The sequence below is a fragment of the Chionomys nivalis genome, chromosome 1, assembly GCF_950005125.1.
Source record: "Chionomys nivalis chromosome 1, mChiNiv1.1, whole genome shotgun sequence".
Taxonomy (NCBI): Eukaryota; Metazoa; Chordata; class Mammalia; order Rodentia; family Cricetidae; genus Chionomys; species Chionomys nivalis.
This window is the reverse complement of record NC_080086.1, coordinates 172,737,711-172,746,504: the sequence shown is the minus strand read 5'-3', so window position 1 is coordinate 172,746,504 and position 8,794 is coordinate 172,737,711.

Here is an 8,794-nt window from a genome sequence, read left to right as displayed (position 1 = left end):
CAGTTTAGCAAACATTTATTAACTATTGCTTTGATATAGTAGGAACTGTTGATAAAATAGTGAACAAGAGAGCCGGGCAGTGGTGGCATACTCCTTTAATCCCAGCACTCAGGAGGCAGAGGCAGGTGGATCTCTGTGAGTTCTAGGCCAACCTGGTCTACAAGAGCTAGTTCCAGGACAAGCTTCAGAGAAATCCTGTCCCCACCCCCCAAAAAAATAAAAAACAAACAAACAAAAACCCCTCAAATTAAAAAAAAACTCTAGGCCAAGCTTACCTACAAAGTTCAGGGCAGCCTAGGCTACATTTTAAAAGGGAGTGGGTCTGGAGAGACAACTCAGCAGTTGGCATTTGTTGTTCTTGCAGAGGACCTGGATTCAGTCACCAGTATCTCCATGGTGGTTCATAAAGATTTATTTATTTATTTATTTATTTATTTATTTAGTTAGTTAGTTAGTTAGTTAGTTATGGGAAGGTGGCAGCTGGACAGGTGACTTGGTGGTAAGAGCATTGTCAGTTTGTCTGCTCTTGCAGAGGACCTGGGTTTCCTTCCTGGCACCCATTGTGGGCTGCCCACAGCCTCCTATAATTCCATTTCCAGGGAATCCGATGCCCTCTTTGGCTTCCCAGGCACCTGCATGAACATGGTGTACATACACACTTATATACACACAATATAGACAAATCTTTTTTTTTAAAGAATACTTTTTAAAAAAATATTTATTTATTTATTTATTATGTATACAATATTTTGTCTGTGTGTATGCCTGCTGGCCAGAAGAGGACACCAGACCTCATTACAGATGGTTGTGAGCCACCATGTGGTTGCTGGGAATTGAACTCAGGACCTTTGGAAGAGGAGGCAGTGCTCTTAACCACTGAGCCTTTAATCCCAGCACTTAGGAGGCAGAGGCAGGCGGATCTTTGTGAGTTCGAGGCCAGCCTGGTCTACAAGAGCAAGTTCCAGGACAGACTCCAAAGCTACAGAGAAACCCTGTCTCGAAAAACCAAAAAAAGAAAAAAGAAAAAGAAAGAAAAGAACGGGACAATGGGATGGGCTCCTGACTTCATCACTGTTCTCAAACACCAGATCCTGAAACCTATGGATCTAGCACTTGGGAGGCAGAAGCAGGCAGATCTCTGCAAGTTTGAGGCCAGCTGGTCTGCATAGTTCCAGGCCAGCCAGAGCCCCATAATGAGGCCTTGTTTCCAAAAAAGGAGAGGACAAAGGAATTCTTACTCCAGAATTTGGTTATAAACCCTGCTGGATGCCGGGCGGTGGTGGCGCACGCCTTTAATCCCAGCACTCCGGAGGCAGAGGTAGGCAGATCTCTGTGAGTTCGAGGCCAGCCTGGTCTAGTTCCAGCTAGTTCCAGGACAGGAACCAAAAGCTACGGAGAAACCCTGTCTCGAAAATCCAAAATGAATGAATAAATAAATAAATAAATAAATAAATAAATAAAATAAACCCTTCTGGCCAAGAGCCAGAAATTTCAGCAAAACTGAAGATAGCTTCCAGAGATAATGCTGATTTTTCTGTAAACATCCATCTTGTTTTCCTCAAATAAGAATATTTGCATTATTTGTTTTGTTTTGTTTTTGAGACAAGATTTCCCTGTGTAACAGAATGATTTAATAAATAAACTACTTATATGGAGCTGGAATGCCTGCAGCCTTGAGCTTGAGCTTCCTTTGTATCAAATGTGTGACCACTCCTCTCCCATCCCAACCTAAATAGTGCAGCTCAAAAACTCACCTAAAAGTGCCATTTATTGGGGCAGTGCTGGCACACACTTTTAATCACAGCACTCAGAGACAGGAGAATCTCTGTGAGCTTGAGGCCAGCCTGGCGTACAGAGCTAGTTCCAGGACAACCAGGGCTACACAAAGAAACCCTGTCTTGAAAACAAAAAAACAAAACCAAAAGAAAGATAAAGAAAAAAAGAGAGCCGGGTGGTGGTGGCACACGCCTTTAATTCCAGCACTCGGGAGGCAGAGGCAGGTGGATCTCTGTGAGTTTGAGGCCAGCCTGGTCTAGAAGAGCTAGTTCCAGGACAGGAACCAAAAGCTACGGAGAAACCCTGTCTCGAAAATCCAAAAAAAAAAAAAAAAAAAAAAAAGAGGAAAAAAATCCCATTCCCAAAAGGAGATCCTTTGAGAAAAATAAAAAAAAAAAAATTGTATTTTTTACTTAATTTTAAATCTTTAATACTTAAGCTTTGCTTAATCTTTATTTTTAACTCCTTCCTTCCTTTCCAGACAGGGTCTCACTATGTAGCCACAACTGTCCTGGAACTCACTTTATAGAACAGGTTGTGTAATGGTCTGCTCTGTCCCTTTAAGAGACAAGCCATGCCAGGTGGTGGTGGCACACGCCTTTAATCCCAGCACTCGGGAGGCAGAGGCAGGCAGATCCTCTGTGAGTTCGAGGACAGCCTGGTCTACAAGAGCTAGTTCCATGACAGGCTCCAAAGCCACAGAGAAACCCTGTGTTGAAAAACCAAAAAAACCAAAAAAGAAAAAAAAAAGGGACAAGCCACACAAGCCACACTCCCTCCCTTGTCTGCTGAGGCAAGTTGATCTTCAGCGTCCAGCCTGAGCCCCTCCTTTTCAGTCTCTCTCGAGAAGCAGTTTCTGTCTCTCCCTTCTCTCCACTTCTCCCCTTCCCCCTCTCTGTTTCTCTCTCTGCCTCTCTGCCCCTCTCTCTGATCTTCTCCCTTTCTCCTCTTTCCCCTCCATAGCCCACTAAATAAATATCCAATGTCACTCTGCATGGCATGCCTATCCATGTCTCTGTCTCTCACCCCTAGCATGGCTCCCTGCCCATGACCAGTGCCTTCGGAGACCTGCAGTGTGGTCTTGTGGTGTTTCCTTCGTCTGTCTCTCCTTGTGGGACTGGCTGCCCCATCGAGGTCTCTCACCCACCACACAGCTCCCTGCCTGGGACTCATGGCCCACTGCAGCCACTCAGGGGACTGTGCCATCCCTATCTGGGACTGGCTGCTCTCGAACCTGCGCCCGCTGTGTGTGGTCTCGTGTGGTATCGGGACCCACTGCCCACTGCCTGCCATCACTTCGGGGATCTGCTGCATGATCTAGGGACTCACTGCCCACTGCAGTCATTAGGGGACCTACAGCATTTTGCCTAAACCGTAACAGGTTGGGCTTGAACTCATGGAGATCTACCTGCCTTAGTCTCTCGACTGCTGGGATTAAATATATGCACTACCACTGCCAAACTGAATCTTTTCTTTTGCTACATACTGTTATGCCCAGATCTATGAAGCAGCCCAGAAAACCAACAAGGAGACTGAGTCCTGTATGTAAAAGCAAAGAGCCTTTAGTTTATACAAGTTCGCAAACTCAGTCTCTACATGTGCTCAATGTATTGGAATAATCGGAGAGCCCCGAGCTCAGTTAGAGTTGGGTTTTTATAGTAGTAAAGTTGGGGTGAGGGATTTCTAAAGGTCAGGACCCCTGATTGGCTGACATTTGTCTAGGGGTGTCCTGGTGAGTGTGTACTGGAAGGTGATCTTATCTACAGCGGTTGAAACGTTAGGCATTTCCTTTGATTGGTCTGTTCTTGGGTGGTGCTCGGGTAATCTCAGTTTGTGGTTCTTCCTGCAACCAGGTATTACTTTAGGGTAAACTACTGAGACTCAGGCCTCCATTAAACTTATTGATGGCTGAGTCCTACACTGACAGGTGGTAATGATTGGAAGTAAAGAACTTCCTTTGGGGCTGGAGAGATGGCTCAGAGATTAAGAGCACTGGATGTTCTTCCTGTGGTCCTAAATTCAATTTCCAGCAACCACATGGTGGCATCACAACCATGAAATCTGGCACCCTTTTCTGGCATCCAAGCATACATGCAGACAGAACACTGTGTACATAATAAATATATAATAAAGCTTAAAAAAATAAAGAACTTCCTTTGGGTGGTCTGTTTCTTTTTAGCTTATCATGCCTGGCTCCTACACATATCTATTCCTATTATTTTTTCTTTTATGTGTGTGATGTATGTGTGTATATGTTGTGTATATATATATATATATACACACATATATATATATATGCACTCATGTGCATATGGCAATGTATGTAGGTCAGAGTTTGATGTCAGCTTCTTTCTCAGTTACTCTCCACCTTATTTGTTTGAGGCAAGGTCTCTCACTTCACTGATTTGTCTTCAACACAACATACACTCATACACACACACACACACACACACCCGCCGGAACAATGGATGGGCCTAGAGAGAACAGTCAAGCTTGACAACTTAAGTTCAATCTCTTGAACCCACATGGCTCATTTCTAGAAGTTTTGTGTGTGTGCAAATGTATAAACATGTGTATGGGGGCTGGAGAGATGGCTCAGAGGTTAAGAGCGCTGGCTGCTCTTCCAGAGGTCCTGAGTTCAATTCCCAGCAACCACATGGTGGCTCACAGCCATCTGTAATGAGATCTGGTGCCCTCTTCTGGCCTGTAAGCGTATAGAACATTGTATACATAATAAATAAATACATCTTTAAAAAAAAAAAAGTGTATGAAGGCCAGAGGTTAACCTTGAATATCTACCTTCATTTTTTGTTTCTTTGTTTTGTTTTATTTACCTATGCTTTTTTTTTCGAGTCAGGGTTTTTCTGTAGCTTTGGAGCCTGTCCTAGAACTAGCTCTTGTAGACCAGTGTAGTAAGAGCGGTGGGCCACCTCCCGCCGCCCGGCTAGCTTTACCTGAAATAATTACACAGAAACTGTATTCTTTTAAACACTGCCTGGCCCATTAGTTATAATCTCTCTTTTTTTTTTTTTTTTTTTTTTTTTTTTTTTTTTTTTTTTGGTTTTTCGAGACAGGGATTCTCTGTGGTTTTGGAGCCTGTCCTGGAACTAGCTTTTGTAGACCAGTCTGGTCTCGAACTCACAGAGATCCGCCTGCCTCTGCCTCCCGAGTGCTGGGATTAAAGGCGTGCGCCACCACTGCCCGGCTAGTTATAATCTCTTATTGGCTAGCTCTTACATATTGATCTAACCCATTTCTAATAATGTGTATAGCACCACGAGGTGGCTTACCAGGGAAGATCTTAACCTGCATCTGTGTTGGGTGGGAGAATCATGGCAACTGCCTGACTCGGCTTCTTTTTCCCAGCATTCTGTTCTGTCTACTCTGCCTACCTAATTTTCTGTCCTATTAAAGGGCCAAGGCAGTCTCTTTATTTAACCAATGAAATTAACACAAAACAGAAGACTCTCCCCATCAGACCAGGCTGGCCTCGAACTCACAGAGAACTGCCTGCCTCTGCCTCCCAAACCTATGCATTTTGAGACAAGGTTTTTCTGTGTATCCCTGACTGTCCTGCAACTCACTCTGAAGACTGGGCTGGCCTGGAATTCACAAAGAACCTCCTGAGTGCTGGAATTAAAGGCGTGCACCACCATAACCCGACTATGACTCATGGTTAAGATCAATGCTTGCTACTCTTGCAGAAGACCTGGGTTTGGTTCCCAGCACCCACATGGAGGTTTATAGTGCCTGGAACTCCAGTTCTAAGGAAATCTGAGGCCATCTTACCTCCACGGGCGCTGCATGCACATGGTGCTGAAATTAAAGGCATTTGCCACCAGGGCCCAGAGAAAATTTTTTTCAAAGTCAAAATTAAAAATAAATAAATAAACAAGTAAACAAATTCTAGATCTATATCTTGGATACAACTCGAATTACTGGGCTTTTGGAAATCTAGTTTTGCTGAACATACCCTTTTGTGCTCTAATAGTGATCAAATGCCTGTCTGAGCATGAAGAGAGGTTTAAAGGCTCTGAGGGAGGGGGATGTAGTTCAGGTGGGATTGTGCTTGTCTAACATACGCCATATAAACTGGGCATAATGGTCCTTGGGAAGTGGAGGATAAGAAGTTCAAGATTTTCTATTCTTTGCTACATCCTTTGCTCAAGGTTAGCCTGAACTACATCAGTCTGTCTGTCTGTCTGTCTTTCTTTCTCTCTCTCTTTCTCTCTTTGGTTTTTCAAGACAGGGTTTCTTTGTGTAACACCTCTTGCTGCCCTGGAATTAGCTCTTATAGACCAGGCTGGCCTTGAACCCACAGAGATCTGCCTACCTCTGCCTCCTGAGTGCTGGGATTAAAGGTGTGCACCACCACTGCCGGATTGCCTCTCTCTCTCTTAAATAAACAAAGGGTTCTGTGGTTCATCCTATCCTTCACAGGAGAGCTGTCTATTTGGCTATCTCCAGGGAAGATTTTTCTAGTATTTTCTATTCCCTGGGCAGGGTTTTCCACAAATCTTACTTTTAATCAAATGGCTTTTTCCCCCCAGAGTGATTTTCAGTTCACAGCAAATTAAAGAGAAAGCACAGAGAGTTCACAGCCGCCCTGTCCCTGCTGTGCACTCTCCCCATCCATCAACACACTGCGCGGGCGTGTGGCTCATTTGTTAGAATCGATGAACCAGTGTTGACACATCATTATCAGCCAAAGTTCAGAGTCTGCATGAGTGTAATCTAGAAGTGTTCCTTCAGGAACTATTTTTAAAAGCCTTTCTAGGCAAGGGGAAGAAAAAAATCAAATCTACTTTTTAAAAACTAGAGTGAGAATACAGTGAACTCTGAGGATGCGTCGTCGAGGATGCGTCATCGAGGTACAGCTGGCATCAATTCTTAGCCATCCTAATCTGAATTATCATCTTTCTCCGGTGCCCTCCATCCCACCCTGCCACATCCTTGCCCTACTCACATCTTTCGTTATTCTAAATGGCACACTAAATATTAATATCATAGGGCTTTAATTTTATTTATTTATTTATTTATTTATTTATTTATTTATTTATGCTTGTGTGTGTAGGTGTTTTGCCTGCATGTTTGTCTGTGCGCCTGGGGAGACCAAAAGAGGCCTTCAGATCTGGAACTGGGGTTACAAAGGGTTATGAATTAGCATGTGTGCTCTGAGAATTAAACCTGAGTCTTCTGAAAGAGCAGCCAGTACTCTTAACCACTGAGTCATTTTATCTCTATCATAGGGGCTTAGCTATAAACATAAATATTTCTGCCTAGTTTTTTTTGTTTTTGTTTTTTGTTTTTGTTTTTCGAGACAGGGTTTCTCTGTGGCTTTGGAGCCTGTCCTAGCTCTGTAGACCAGGCTGGTCTTGAACTCACAGAGATCCGCCTGCCTCTGCCTCCCAAGTGCTGGGATTAAAGGCGTGCGCCACCATCACCCGGCTTCTAGTTTTCTTTTTTTATTAAATTTGTTTGTTTGTTTCTGCTTTTCAAGACAGGATTTCTCTGTGTAACAGTCCTGGCTGTCCTGAAACTCACTTCATAAACCAGGCTGGCCTGGAACTCACAGAGATCCGTCTGCCTCTGCCTCTTGACTGCTTGGATTAAAGGTGTGCACCACCACCACCTATCCCAAGATTTGTTTTCTTAATGTATGTGTGTCAGTGTTTGCAGATATGACTGTGAACCATGTTCTTGTCTGCTAGCCACAGAGGTCAGAAGAGGGTGTTGTATTTCCTGGAACTGGTTGTGAGCCACCATGTGGGTGCTGCGAATAGTTCCTCTGGAAGAACAGCCAGTGCTCTTAACTGCTAAGCCATCTCTCCAGCTTCTCCCTCTTTCGGAGACAGTATCTCACTATGTAGCGCTGGCCGGTCTGGAACTATGTAGACCAGGTTAGCCTCCAATTCATAGAGATCCACCCCTTGAGTGGCCGAAATTAAAGGTGTGTATCGCCATGTCCAGCAGCTTTTTAAAGGTTTATTTATCTTTATTTATGTGTATGTATGTGTGCCTGTAGAAAGGTACATGTGCTATAGATGTGCAGGAGGAACCAAACGACAGGCAGTTGTGAACTACCTGATGTAGGTGCAATAACTACTCTTAACTGCCGAACTAAAGCTCTAGAAAACTATTTTTTAAAAATAAACACTTAGTCCAGTTAGTATACCCTGCAAGTGTGTGGGTGTGGGGCCCTACACTGGAGCACGGGCGACTAACAGTAGCCACACCCTTGAAGAAACACGATAGTCTTCCAGTAGCGGTCAGTCGTCCCTAGTTCCTCAGCTGGACGGAGAGCTTGTGACCGACCACTCCCCTCCTCCACGTACCCACGCTGGAATGCTGATCAGCTTGCTCCTGTGCAGGCAACCATGACCACTGTTAGTTCCAAGCACAGCGAGCAGCATTTCACAGCACCTCTTCCTATCTTTCAGCTCCTACATCCCCTCTGCCTTTACCCACTGAGCCGTTACTGCCCTCACTGGCTCTTACTCTTTGTTGTTTGTTCTTCTTCCCTTAAACCTATAACATAATCGTGTTGTGTTCTGAAGGTGCATTCTGTCATGTGATGCTAGCGGGGGCTGGCATTCGAGGGGACGACCTCTTAATTATTAAAGGTGGCAAAATGGTGGTATTCTACCATATCTTGTTTATATAGAATACTCCTCTTGTAAAGAGAAAATTTTTCAGCTGGGTGGTGGTGGTGCATACCTTTAATTGGATCTCTGTGAATTCAAGGACAGCCTGGTCTACACAGTGAGTTCCAGGACACCAAGGCTGAGAAACCCTGTCTCAAAAAACCCACCCCCCCCAAAAAAAAGAAAAAAAGAAAGAAAGAAAGAAAGAAAGAAAGAAGAAAGAAAATTTCTTTACAGTAGCATTGGTTTATTCAGTTGGTACAAATCTTTTTTTTATAAAAAAAAAACCCATGTGTATGGGTCTTTTGTGTGCATGTATGTGTGCATTGGGTCATGGAGGCCAGAAGAGGAAATTACATTCAATGGGACTGGAG